Below are 14,243 nucleotides of genomic sequence, written 5' to 3' on the forward strand. Positions count from 1 at the left end.
GCCACAGCTGGCATGTGGCAGTCAGAAGATAGCTCTGTTCTTCCACAATATGGCTTGGGGGATTGAACTTCTACCCTCCGTCCAATCTCCCGGGCCGGAGACGAGCACGAGGACCAGCCGTCACCAACAGGGGGCGCCGCCACCGCCCCGAAGGGCGCCCACCCGCGGAGTCGCGCACGCTAGGCCTCCCAGTGCGCCTGCGCCGAGTGTGGACTCCGCTCTCCTTTCCCCGACGCCCGGCTGTCTCGGCCCGGGTGAAAACTGCGTGACACGCAGGGAGCGTAGCGGCCATCTTCGTCTTCTGGGCACGTCAGCTGAGCGGGTTAGGGCTGGAGAAGCGCTGCGCAAGCGCACCCACGACGGCCCCAGGTAACTCCCATCTGACCGGAGAGGCGTCGCCGCCGCCGCCGCCGGAAGTTTGGTGTTTGCCGCGGGCGGCGACGGTCGCGGCACAAGCAGCTGTGCGTCTCCGGGTACCCGGATGTGAGCGCCCCGGGCTCCGGGCGGACGCCGGCCGCGCAGCAGGGAGGTAGGTGAGCATCCCCACGGCCCTCGCCACGGCGGGCGGCTGTCCTCGCTGTCGCCCGCCGCACGCCTCTTCCTCGTGGGTCCCGGCTGCTCGCACCTCCGGAACCAGCGGGAAGGCTCGCAGCCGCGGGCGCCTGAGGTGGGTCGCGCGTCACCTGCCGTTGCTTGCCGGCTGTCAGAGTCGCAGAGGAGCCGGGGTCCTCGGACGGCCGGAGGTGGCTGCAGCCAAGGCGACTGCTGCAGCCTGCGCTCGGAGTCCGCAGGTAGCCGGGGCCTGGTCCCCGCCCCCGGCCTCCCGCCCTCCTTCCGTCCGTCTGTCTTTCCGCCGTCGCTCTCCAGTCTCCTGCGGCAGCGGGGCTGCGGCAGCGGCGCCTCCCGCTGACCCGGCCTGAACCCTGAGGCCCTGCAGCCTGCGGGCAGGATGTGGGGGATCCCGACTCCGCGTCTTCATCTTGGGAGGGGAGCGATGGCCCGGTTCCCCATCTCAGGAAATAATGCAACCTGGAGATGGAGGCCGAAGCACAGGTAGGGTCCTTTGAGGGCCCCAGGAAGTTTTGTACGGTGGAGAGGTGTGAGCGGAAGTGAATTGGATATTAGATTTTGATCGCGCTCGTCAGATTTTGCACCGGCAGAGTAACCTGTCTGTGTCACCAGAGGTCCAAAAATCGGATCCCCACACCTCACCTCCAAATGGTGCGTTGTGCAAGTGGGTGGCGGTAGGCGAGGGAGTGGGAAGTACAGGAAGATACAAGAAGTACTGTAGTCTTAGCAGAAATGGATTTCTTGTAGCAAGAAGCAGTGGCACCCATGCAGTCCCTAAATGATATTACAAAACAACTGTTTTTATTTTTCTTTCCCGTTTTCAAAGACTCACCATGTAGTTCAGGCTGGCCTGGAACTCAGATCCACCTGCCTCTGCCTCCCTAGTGCTAGGATTAAAGGCGGTCACCACTGCACCAGGCACAAAATTGCATGTTATTTGGTGAAATAATGAGGATGTGACCTGATGCTCCTCCCCCAATCTAAACAATTTTTAAAAAGTAGGAATGAGGGCCGAGGGGATGATTCAGCTGGTAAAAAGGCTAAGCCTGACAAGCTGAGTTTGATACTTGATCATGTGGGAGGAGAGAGCTGACTCAAAGCTCAGGACATCGATCGTAGTGTATAGCTTAACATGAGCCAGGGCTCTAGGACCAGAAGTAAGAAAGTTGGTGAAACACAATTTCAGCTGTGCAGGTCAAGGTTTCAGTGAACTGAAGCTGTATTTCACTTTTGTGATTGCATTTTACATAGGGTACTAACTCTAATGAATTTTTTTTTAACTTGAAAAAAACTTTATAAAATTCCCACCGAGACTCATGAACAAAACAAAACTAAATGAAACTGCTTAATTTGGAAACTCCTAATTTATCGTCTGAGGAAACGAGGAAGTTAGTAGTAGTAGTAGACACGCTGTGCCTGCGTGTGCGTGCCTGCGTGTGTGCATGTGTGGTTTTTCCATACAGCGTTTCTCTGAGTCCTGGAGCTCATCACTCTCTAGACCAGGCTGGCCTCAAACTCACGGAGATCTGCCTGTGTCTGCCTCCAGAGTGCTGGGATTAAAGGCGTGTGCCGCCATACCTAGCAATAGAAATTCTTAATGAACAAAATTTCTAAAAGTTGCTGATTAGTATGTTATAGTTATTTCACTATTACATTTTCACACATGTATTCATATTTTCAATTATATATAGTTACTCCCTCACTACCCTTTCTTCTTTTTCTGCCATTCCCTCTGATCACCTTTCTCTTTTCTGCTAGTCCCTTTTACTTTTGGGGTGGGAATGCCAATGAGTTTAATTAGGGTTGGTTCTTCATGGATCCTGAAAGCTAAGAGTGGCTATACTGGGGAGAATATGTCTCTCTCTCACCAGAACTCCGGGGAAGCTGAGCCTCCTCAGTGTTGCCCTACCTTCTTCAAGTTCTATTTATCTTAATCTTATTTAATCTGTTCCTTGCCAGGTTTTTGTGCCTACATTTAAATTGAGAAATTATACTTCACAGAAAGGATACTATGATGAATATCATTAACTCCCTTTGCGGGATGGTCTTTGTTGACTTCAACACACAGAGTTGATTGTTATTTGTCCTATAAGTGACTAGCGCTGTATAATTCAAAATGATGTATTTTTACAATAGTCAGTTTTTTCTATGACTTTTACGACGTTTGTCCTTCCTAGAGTTCACTGAATAACCTCAACTGTTGGTAATGAACTAAGATGATTATTAGAATTCTGTTAACCCTTTTGAAGCTTAGGCTTTTTATGTGTGTACATGCATCAGTGAAAAATTCTTTGGCTTTGTATTTACAGAAACTTTGTTTATTACTGTAATTCTAGTTGGTAATGAAGCATTATTCTCTGTCATTTTTGCTTTTGAAAGAACAGCAACTTTTATTTTGCCCAGCAACCTTTTATACCTTTACTCCTTCTGTGGAGACCCACCAGCCAGATGGCAGTTTGATTTTTATGATAAATCTCAATCATTTTCATCTCTCATTCTCCCTCTCTCCCGTTGGCATTCTTCTCAGAATCCCTACTACTTTTTTGTCTCTCTGTGTGTGTCTCTATGTGTCTGTGTGTTTGTGTGGCCTCCATGAGTTTCATTATAGTTCTTTGACTGAGAATGGGGTGGGAATTTATTCACTGGAGCAAGGGCAATTTGTAGGACTGTGGGTCTTTTCTGTTTGGGAATAGATTGAGACGAATTTTTGATTCATTCTTATCCTGTAGGAGTAAATAAAAAGACATTGTTATTTTAATGTAGTGGCTCCCTCCCTTAGCTCCCTGCAGCTCAGGCTGGCCTTGAAGTATACCTACTTCCTCTTCTTGGTCGGTAAACACCCACTGTGCTCTCCCTCCTCCCTACTGTCTTTTGGAGTGAGAGCAGCTCACCATAGAGCCCTCTGAGATTACAGGTGTGAAGCACCGCACCCAGCCTCTTTTCCTTTTTTTCTCTTCCTCTTCCTTCATAGGTTCCTGCTGTGTAACCCAGGCCTCCCAACTGCTGTGATTACAGGTCTGTACCACCACTTGTGGCTATTGTTCTTGTTCTCAAATTTCAGAATTCCTTTGTCCTCTTAAAGATCATGTAGGATCTACTGCTGTGAAGAGACCCCAGAGGTTTAGTTAATTATCATCTGGGCAGGACTTGGCCCATGCTGTTCCGGTATCCACTGGTGTTGGAGAAGGAGCCAAGAGTCTTGACTCACAAGCATCAGGAAGTAGTCTGAGACACCGGAACATGGTTGAGCATATATAAGACCTCAAATCCCACTTCCATAGTGACACACTTCCTCCAACAAAGCTACACCTAATAGTGCCACTCCCTTTGTGTTTATGGGGCAATTACTTTCAAATTACCACAGATTCTAAATAGCTTTTTATTTGTCTTTATTTGTTTTGTTTTTCTGATACAGGGGTTCTCTGTATAGCTCTGGCTGTCCTGAAATTGCTCCTGAATCTATCAGGCTAGCCTCAAGTGTCTAGAGATTCGCCTGTCTCTGGCTCCTGAGTACTGGGATTAAAAAGGCAGTTGCCACTGCCCAGCTCTTATGTAGGATTAAGAAGCTTTTGTTGATATTGTTATATATGTTATAGTTATTGTGTTATAAGTAATCATCTTCAAATGTATCAATGCCTGAATTAAAAGTTAATATAAACTGCTGGAGAAATGAGTCAGTGGTTAAGAACACTTGCTTACTCTTTTAGAGGACCTAGGTTCAGTTCTTACTGTCCACATGGTAGCTTACAGTCATCCCTAATTCTAGTTGCAGGGGATCTGATACCCTCTTTTGACCTTCATAGGTCACATACATATGGTGGACAAAATACATACAGGCAACACACTCACACATATCCAATAAGTAAATCTAAAAATAGATAATATGAGTAGCATCTTTAATAATACCTAACAATATGCCAATTAGCTTGCCAAAGAGTGGTAGTTGTATTACATTTTGTAAATTAGTGTTTAGCTTAATAGAATACAACTGGGTTGTTTTATTTTTATTTATTTTTTTTAAATATTTATTTATTTATTATGTATACAATATTCTGTCTGTGTGTGTCTGCAGACCAGAAGAGGGCAGCAGACCTCATTACAGATGGTTGTGAGCCATCATGTGGTTGCCGGGAATTGAACTCATGACCTTTGGAAGAGCAGGCAATGCTCTTAACCACTGAGCCACCTTTCCAGCCCCAACTGGGTTGTTTTATGAGCTCTATCAGTTGCTGTTTTCTGGTCAAAGTACACGAAGAAAAATGCAACTTCATAGTACTATGTTGAGAGGGAAATTTAATAATTTTTAGAAGCTGGGCAGTGGTGGTACAGCCTTTAATCCCAGCACTCAGGAGCCAGCACTCGGGAGGCAGAGGCAGGTGGATCTCTGTGAGTTCCAGGCCAGCCTGGTCTACAAGAGTTAGTTCCAGGACAGGCTCCAAAGCTACAGAGAAATCCTGTCTCCAAAAACTAAAAAAATTATTTTTAGATAATTATGATTGTCTAACAAATCAATAAGTGAGTACTACCCTGCCTATACTTAATTGTAAAATCACTGGTCTCGTTTTTATCTTTTTTTTTTTTTTTTTTTTTTTGAGTGAGGTGGTGTCACTATGTTGTTACCGGGCTGTCCTGTCCTTGAACTCTTAGGCTCAAAGGGATCCTTTTGTCTCAACTTCCTTGAGTAGCTGGAACTATAGGGAACCCTGCATTTTTTTTTTTTGTTGTCTTTATTTTGTGCTTGGGATAGAACCTAAGACCTGATACATGCCAGGCAAATGATTTTCTACTGAGTTGCATCTCTGTGTATTTTCTCTGTGCAGTGTATATAACATGTTGATTTATAGTCATCTTTTTGTTGTTTTGTTTTTGGAGGTAGGGTTTCTTTGTATAACAGCTCTGGCTCACCTAGAACTCACTTTGTAGAAAGTGCTAGACTTGACCTCACAGAGGTCCACCTGCCCCTGCCTCCCAGGGTTTAAAGGTGTGCACCATCACTGTCCAGGGATTTGTAGCATCTTAAAAATGTATATTTAGCTGGGCAGTGGTGGTGCACGCCTTTATTTCCAACACTCTATACCTACATACACATCATGCACACACCTCCAATAACAACAAAACGAGGCAGAGACAGGTGGATCTCTGAGTTCGAGGTCAGTCTGGTCTACAAGAGTGAGTTCCAGGACAAGCTCCAAGCTATATAGACATCCTGTCTCAAACAACAACAACAACAAAAACCAAAAAGCAAAAATACAAAAAAATTAACAGTTTATGTACCTGCTGTTTTTAAAGGCTGTCAAAATCCTATCTTGGAAACCAGGTGTGATACACATTTGTAATCACACTTGGGAGGTGGAGTCCAGTCTGGGTTACATAGCAACTCCATCTCAAAAGTCTGACTGACTTCTTACTGCTTTTCTTGAGTATTTTAGAACAGTTTTGAATATTTTTGCTTATATAAATGCTTCTTTTGTTCTTGTAGTTAACTTATTTTTTATGAGGTACTAAATTCTTGATCCTCCTGTGTTGTAGGAGGCCGCTTGTTCCCGACTGCTTAGCCTATTAGCTCTAGCTTCTTAATGGCTAGCTCTTACATCTTAATTCAACCCATTTCTATTAATCTCTGTATCGCCACGAGGTTGTGGCTTACCAGTAAGGTTCCAGCTTGTCTGTTCCCAGGGGCAGCTACATGGTGTATCTCTGACTCCGCCTTCTTTCTCCCACTATTCAGTTTAGTTTTCCCCACCTACCTCTATTCTGCCCTGTGCAGGCTCAAGACAATTTCTTTATTAACCAATAGTGTTCACAGGATACAGAGGTGAATCCCACATCACTCATGAATGGGTGGAGAAAGGGCATGGTATCATGAATTGGCTGATAATTGTTTAAAATGACATTATATCAGAGTTCTGTCAGTGCAGCTTAGTGGTAGTCTTTGTCTAGCATGCATGTGGCCCACGTTTTTTTGTTATTGGAGGTGTGTGCATGATGTGTATGTAGGTATAGAGTCAGTTTCTTCCACTTTTATGTGGGTTTCAGGTACCCAGACTTGTGACAAATATCTCTACTTGCTGAGCCATCTAGCCAGCCCTTGCTAGGCATTTTTTTTTAACATGAGAGAAACTTAAATTACCTTAAATTATGGGAGTTAATTGGAACTTTACACAGAGAAACGAAGAGATGACTGCAGAGTGAGAGCTTGTGAGAGAGAAGAACAGAAACTATTTAACATTAGGATTTATCAGGAAACACATCAGGCCCTGTAAACCTAAGTGTAGTTCAGAACTCACATAATTGTGGGGTACCACAGTATATTTCTGGAAATTGGTTCACCTTACTTCAATTCTTTGGTAAGTGTTCTGTAACTGCTAATCTTGTCTGTCTCAACTAGGTGAATTTGCCTTTTGGAACACTTGGCAGTATCTGGAGGTATTTTGTCAGTGTTGGGGAAAGGGATGCTATTGACTTCTAGCGGGTATAGGCCATGAATACTACTTCTAAACATCCTCTGATCACACAGGCAGCTCTTCATTACACGACCTTTATCAGCTCATTTAATAGTGATGAAGTTGATAAACCCTGCATTATCATTGACTATCTAATGGCTGCTCTGGTCTCAGAAATCTACTCTTAAATTTGTTTTGTTTATTTGTGTGTGTGTGTAATATATGTGGAAGAGGACAGGGTATGGGAGTCAGTGCTCTTCTACCATTTGGGTTCTGGGGATTGAAATAGGGTGATCAGGCTTGGCAGCAGCATCTTTGCCTGCTTGAGCCACATCACTGGCCTCTGGAACTCATTCTAGGATAGGCAGGTGTGCACTATGGTTAACTTTATGAGCTGCTTAAGACCTTTGGTTTTTTAAAAGTGGGTGATTGTGGGCTATAAAGATCTTTTTTTTTTTAAATCACAGTTCTGGGGATTGGACACAGATGTGTCTTTGGGGGATACCTGTTAACCTAGAACCAAAGAGACTCCAAGAAAAGGAATGGGTTGAAGAACCAAATTAGTTTGTTTCTGTTTTAAAATTTTTGTGGGTGTTTTTGCCTGCGTGTATGTGTGTGCACCTTGGAAGCAAGTTTCCTAATTGGTAGACTCACCTTCAGCTGTGGTCTCTTCCCTACCTACCTTTCAGCTGTGGTCTCTTCCCTGTTTTCATTTTAAATCAAGTTCTGTAGTTTCTTGCTCAACTCCTCCCCCTCCCCCCGAGGAAACAGGATGTGTGGTGGCACACACCTATAATTCTAACACTGAAAAAGATGAGGGAGGAAGATGAAGAATACAAATCCCATCTATACATTTGTCAGAAATAAAAGACTCCAGCATTGAGACACTAAGGCAGGGGGATTTGACAAATTTGAAACTAGCCTGGAATATTTAGTTTATAAAGTTATTTAAATTTTATTTTAACTGTATGCGTGTTTTGCTCCCATGTATGTCATTGTACCATATGTGTCCCTGGTGCCTTCTGAGGCTAAAAGAGAAGGTATCAGATTCCCTGGAACTAGAGTTAAAGGTGGTTGTGTGCTGGAGTCCAGCTGCTGTGGATTTCAGGCCCCAAAGAGGAGAGATGTGGAGTAGGCAAATGGAAGAAGGAAGACTCAGTTAAGTCGGGGGTGGCTGCTGCTTTATCGAGAAAAGGCTACACCTTTTATACTATATAATTACACAAAGGATCAGAAAGGGGGCTTGTGAGCTGGGATGGGGCTTGTAAGCAGCCATTGAGGAAGCTAGCATCTACTCTGACAAGTTAATAGTCATTACAATCATGTTACTCTTGCCAGAGGTAAGGCAAGCAGCACTTTACTTCAAGCCCTTGAGGAAATGGGGCGATTGTTTAAATGCCTGACCTTGCAAGAAGGACTCTCTTCAGGGGACCAGGCACTCCATTATAGAATATTGCAATTTTTTTATATGGCTTAGTTTATCTAAATAGCTAAAGCTTAAAGTGAGCAAAGATGAAGCTAGACAAGTATTGCTGTGAACCTGAGTAGACCTTATGAATTTATAAATCTTGATTATCAAGCATATCTTATTTATCAAATATACCTTATTTTTCAAGCATATGTTACCTATCTAAATTTTCTAGCAGTTTTATCATGCGTCCTACTGTGGCTTGGAATTTTTTTCCAAAGAGTTAATTATTTTGTTTAAAGAGGCTGTCATTGTATATATCCTCATCCCCTACTGAAACCCACACAAAATTTCCCAAAGGAAAAGGCATAAGGAAAACTCCCATAACACTTGTTATTCTTTTTTAAGAATGGTGGTGGGGGACCAGTCCCATGAGGGCAGCAGTCTCACAAGGGGCTGCAGTAGGTCACCCCAGGTCTCAGTGGGTAGCCATGGGTCCCCAGAGGCCTTGGTGGGTGGGAGACCATGACAGGTGAGAGACAGACAGATACACCATGCAGAGAGAGAGTTTGGGTATAGAGTTTATTTAGTGGGTTATGAAAGTAAAAGGGAAGGTGTAATGGAAAAATTAAAAATGCTGCAGGATCTCCAGCAGCAGTAGGCAGCAGAGATGCTGTAGGTCCCCAAGTGGTGATAGCGGGCCATGTGGTGGTAGGCAGAGGGCCCTCGAGCAGTGGCTGATCCCAGGCAGGGAGACGCGTGGAGGTCAGGCAAGAGACAGAGACATGGATCAACACGACATGCAGAGCGAGGTTGAATATTTATTTATTTAGGGGGTTATGGAGGGGAAGGAAAAAGGGAGAGGGGGAGAGAAGAGAGAGAGAGAGTGAAAAAGGGGGGAGGCAAGAAATGGGAGAAAGGTAGAAGCTGCTGGAAAAGAGAGAGAAAGCTCAGGCCAGAAGCTGAAGATCAGCCTGCCCCAGTGGATGGGGGAGGGAGTCGGCATGGCTTGTCTCTTAAAGAGAAGAAAGGTAGCCGGCGAGAAGGGGGGGGGGGGGGAGAAAGGCAGTAGCCACCCCCTTCAGAAGAGGGACAAAAAGAGCACAAGCTGCCTGGCATAAGGGGATGGTTGGGAGTGGGAAGGGCTTGTCTCTTAAAGGGACAGGATACCCAGGTGGTGGTGACAGGCCAGCACATCATAACAACACTTAGTGAGAATTATTAAAAATGAAAGTAAGAGGGTGCTGGAGAACTGTCATTGGCAGTGTCAAGATGCTGGAATTTAGTCAGCAGCAGTGGTTGTCATGCTGAGATTCTAACCCAAGTCTTCTGTAATAGGTTTTGTACCTTGATAGCAGTAAGCCAGATCAAGCTGAATTGAAAAAAGTAAAAGGAAGGGTTTATTTTAAACAAAGCAACTCCCAGGTGAATTCTTCAGCCCCCAGAGATTGAGGCAGGAGAAGAAGCAGGAAAAAGGGAGCTTAAACACCCTGTAGGCAAGATGATGTGTTCTCCATAAGCTGGATTTGTACCCAAGGATGGTACGCTTTAGGTGGGGCTTTCATGGGAGGAGCCAGAGTAGCTGCCAAGAATGCAGAACTGGGCTTTTTGTAGCCATTTCTTTGTTGGAGATTTTCTGAGAGGGCGGGGTTTGGAGAGAGATGGGATTTTCTGGATCAAGCGGGAGTAGCTGGAGGTTCCAGCTGAATACTCTGGTAGAGCAAGTACTTTTAACCTCAGAGCCATCTCTTTAGCCTCATAGCCTTGATATTGAGTTCAAAGCCAGCTGAGTTTACACAACAAAGTTCAGTCAGTGTTACATAGAAAGATCCAGGCTCGGAAAACAAAATAGAACTTCTGAGGTGGTTCTTGCCTGGCCTACCTCTAGCCTGTTTGAGCCTAGGAAACAACGTGATGGAAGGAAAGAACTGTTCCCATAAGCTAACCTTTAATCACCACATGTATACTGTGGCAGGCATGTGTAAATGTCTGTGCACGTATACAAATAAACGTAATAAAATTTTTTTGTAGGGTGTGGAGGCACACTACCAGCACTCCAGGTGTATCTCTTTGAGTTTAAGGCCAGCCTGGTCTACCTTCCAGGACAGCTGGGCAGCGGTGATACACACTTTTTTTTATTTTGTTTTATTTTATTTATTTTTTTTGGTTTTTCGAGACAGGGTTTCTCTGTGGCTTTGGAACCTGTCCTGGAACTAGGTCTGTAGACCAGGCTAGTCTCGAACTCAGAGATCCGCCTGCCTCTGCCTCCCGAGTGCTGGGACTAAAGGCGTGTGCCACCATCGCCTGGCTCACTTTTTTTTTTAAATTGATATTTATTGAGCTCTACATTTTTCTCTGCTCCCCTCCCTGCCTCTTCCCTCCCCCCTTCAACCCTCTCCCAAGGTCCCCAAGATCCAATTTACTCAGGAGATCTTGTCTTTTTCTACTTTCTACTTCCCATGTAGATTAGATCTATGTAAGTCTCCATTAGTATCTGCATTGTTGTCTATGTTCTCTGGGATTGTGGTTTGTAGGCTGGCTTTCTTTGCTTTATGTTTAAAAACCACCTATGAGTGAGTACATGTGATAATTGTCTTTCTGTGTCTGGGTTTCTGGGTTACTTCACTCAAAATAATGTTTTCTAGCTCCACCCATTTTCCTGCAAAATTCAAGCTGTCGTTATTTTTTTCTGCTTTGTAGTACTCCATTGTGTAAATGTACCACATTTTTTTTTAATCTGTTCTTCGTTCAAGGGGCATTTAGGTTGTTCCCATGTTCTGGCTATGACAAACAATGCTGCTATGAACATAGTTGAGCATATGTTCTTGTGGCATGATTGAGCATCCTTTGGATATATACCAAAAAGTGGTATTACTGGGTCTTGAGGAGGGTTGTTTCCTAATTTTCTGAGAAATCACCACACTGACATCGAAAGGGGTTGTACCATCTTGAATTCCCATCAGCAGTGCAGGGGTGTTCCCTTTTCCCTACAACCTCTTCAGCATAAGTTGTCATCAGTGTTTTTGATCTTGGCCATTCTTACAGATGTGAGACGTAATCTCAGAGTTGTTTTGATTTGCATTTCTTTGATGACTAAGGCTGTTGAACATTTCCATAAGTGTCTTTCAGCCATTTTAGATTCCTTTGTTGGGAGTTCTCTGTTTAGGTCTGTACTCCATTTTTTTTTTTTATTGGATTATGTGATCTTTTGGTGTCCAATTTCTTGAGTTCTTTGTATATTTTGGAGACCAGACCTCTGTCTGATGTGGGGTTAGTGAAGATCTTTTCCTATTCTGTAGACTGTTGTTTTGTCTTGTTGACTGTGTGTCTTTTGCTTTATAGAAGCTTTTCAGTTTCAGGGGTTCCATTTATTAATTCTCTCAGTGTCTGTGCAGCTTGGGGTTATATTTAGGAAGTGGTTCCCTGTGCCAGTGAGTTCAAGTGTACTTCCCACTTTCTCTTCTGTAAGGTTCAGTGTGGGTGGCTTTATTTTGCGGTCTTTGATCCATTTGGACTTGAGTTTTGTGCATGGTGATAGATATGGGTCTATCTATCTATTTTTCTACATGTTGATATCCAGTTATGCCAGCATCACTTGTTAAATATGCTTTTTTTTCCCATTTGATATTTGCTTCTTTATCAAAAATCAGGTGTTCGAAGATATGTGGATTGACACCCGTGTCTTCTATTCGTCCTCCTGTCTGTTCTTATGCCAGGCTGTTTTCAGTTCTGAAGCTCTGTAGTAGAGTTTGAAGTCAGGGACTGTGATGGCTCCAGAAGTTCTTTTTTGTACAGGATTGTTTTGACAAACATTGTTCTCCTCTTTGAATATTTAATTTTGACACTGCCAGGTCTCATTTTTGGTCTATTTCTCTGCTTATTACAAGGATTTGCTTTTATTAGTCCAGTGTAGGGGCTGCCAGGTTCTATTTCTCCACAGATAACACTTGCTTTCTTTAAATAGTAAAATATATAGTAAACAGGAACCTCTTTTTAGCTGTTTCAAAGAGATATAGAAACATGTCTTGAAGTTAGAATCTCTTCTAATGAAGTGATTGAGTTTTTTTCAATATGACCTGATCTGAAAGATGTCTCAGAGAAATCATCTATGTAGTCCAGACAGGCAAGCAAATCATCTACACTTGCATATTAAGTCAATGGCAGAAGACAGCCAGAATCAGCCTGACTAAGGCTTTGTGCTGCTTCATTTTTCCCACACCGTAAGAGGAGGGCAGCAAGGTTAGAGTGCAAAAAAAGGAGGAGTCCTGGATGTGGGCTAGTGTTGGAGTGCTTGTCTGACGTGCACAAGGTTCAGTCGCCAGCACCAGAAGTAAAGAGATGGCTTGGTGATTAAGAGTGTTTGCTGCGCAAGCATGAAGACTGCCATTTGGATCCCAGTACCCAAACAAAAACTGGACCTAGTTCTACACACTACTGTGACCCCAGAACTGAAGGGCTGAAGACAGGATAACTGCTGGGACTTTGTAGCTGCCGTTCTAACTAAGAGAGGGAGAGAAAGAGAGAGAAAGAGGGAAAGAGGAAGAGACCCTGCCTCAAAGGAACAAAGTGGGGAGTGACAGAGGAATAGTGGATACACAACGTGTCCCTCTGGCCTCTTTGAGTGTGCACAGGTGCACAGCTCCACACCACTGGAAGAAATGAGAGTCGGGGGATAAAAGTAGGCTGCAAAGATGAGACAAGTCTCTCACAGTGAACTGAACACGTGAGAAAGAAACTACAGATTAGAAGGGTTGTTAGCTCCAGCCATACCAATAATAATCTAATGGTCACCATCAGATACTGATTACCCTAAGAACCAGTCAGAATTTCTATCTGTCTTGTTACATGTCACAATGATTCAAGTAGCTGGAAAGAGAGGTAGAAAGGAAAACAAAAGCCAAAGTAGGACCAGAATAGGGCAAGGAGACTTAGTACACTCAGTGGGAAAGCCTGCCTGGGAGCCGTGCCTGGGATTGAAACCTCCAGGTAGAGAACTGACGACTGGGAAGCCCCTCAGTACAAGGAAAGAATGACAGCTGGCAGTGTTAAGAACCATTAGGAGCTGGGTGTGGTACTTGCCTTTAATCCCAGCACTCAGGAAGCTGAGGCAGAGGCAGGCAGATCCCCGAGTATGAGACCAACCTGGTCTACAAAGTGAGTTCCAGGCCAGTCAGGGATACACAGTCTCAAAAGACAAACAAAATAGAACAAACTTTATAACTGCCAAGTGTTTCCTGACCCATCTCAGTGGTTTGAGGACATCACAGGGTAGTTGTTATTTTGTTTTTGCTAGTGTGTCATCTCAGGCATAGAGCTGTACCAATAATGGAATCTCCTCTGCAGTTCAGTTATAGAAGTATTCGGCTAAGTCAGAAAACTATCCAACTGTGAGTATCCCTTCAAGATTTTCCCAAGTCTACCCTTGGCTCATAGCAGTTCTCAGACTTTGAATCTTGTCTAGTGTTCCAGCCATCAGCCTGCCTGAGCAGCTTCCCATGTGGGAGGACTGTGCCCTTCCCACTGAGCCCTCCCTGCTCTTCTGTTTATCACAGAACCACACCAGTCTGTTTCTTACAGGACAGTGCAGGAAGATGGCGCCCCTTATCTCCCTACTTGAGTTCACTCCAAGCCTTGACTCTTGGCTGCCAGGGAAGCATACTGCAGGCTTCTTCTAGTGTCTCCTTATTTGGATTTCCTGAGGACAACGTGAGGCCAGGAATTCTCAGGTCCCTGGAAGATGCAGTTGATCCTGGTCCTTTTGAGTTCAGTGCTGTAAGACACTAGGATAACTAGAGGACCTTTAGTGTTTCTTTTGGTCTCAA

The 14,243-nt window shown here is 44.3% G+C and overlaps 1 protein-coding gene across 20 annotated transcripts in view; it reads left to right on the top strand.

Annotated features, from left to right (window-relative positions):
* The first annotated feature begins 207 nt into the window (after nucleotides 1-207).
* Esco1 (establishment of sister chromatid cohesion N-acetyltransferase 1) overlaps nucleotides 208-14,243 on the top strand; it is a 75,377-nt gene continuing 61,341 nt past the window's right edge. For 9 of the 20 annotated variants that reach the window (XR_012910333.1, XM_075969330.1, XM_075969310.1 and 6 more), the window contains exon 1: nucleotides 419-529. The gene's annotated coding sequence lies outside the window, so the exon portion shown is untranslated. Of the gene's footprint in view, nucleotides 370-405; nucleotides 534-697; nucleotides 1,054-3,541; nucleotides 3,586-14,243 lie in introns of those variants that run through there. The other 11 variants (XM_075969311.1, XM_075969312.1, XM_075969327.1 and 8 more) reach the window with 6 other exon arrangements.

Source organism: Microtus pennsylvanicus, chromosome 4 (assembly GCF_037038515.1).
Source record: "Microtus pennsylvanicus isolate mMicPen1 chromosome 4, mMicPen1.hap1, whole genome shotgun sequence".
In the NCBI taxonomy this organism is placed as follows: Eukaryota; Metazoa; Chordata; class Mammalia; order Rodentia; family Cricetidae; genus Microtus; species Microtus pennsylvanicus.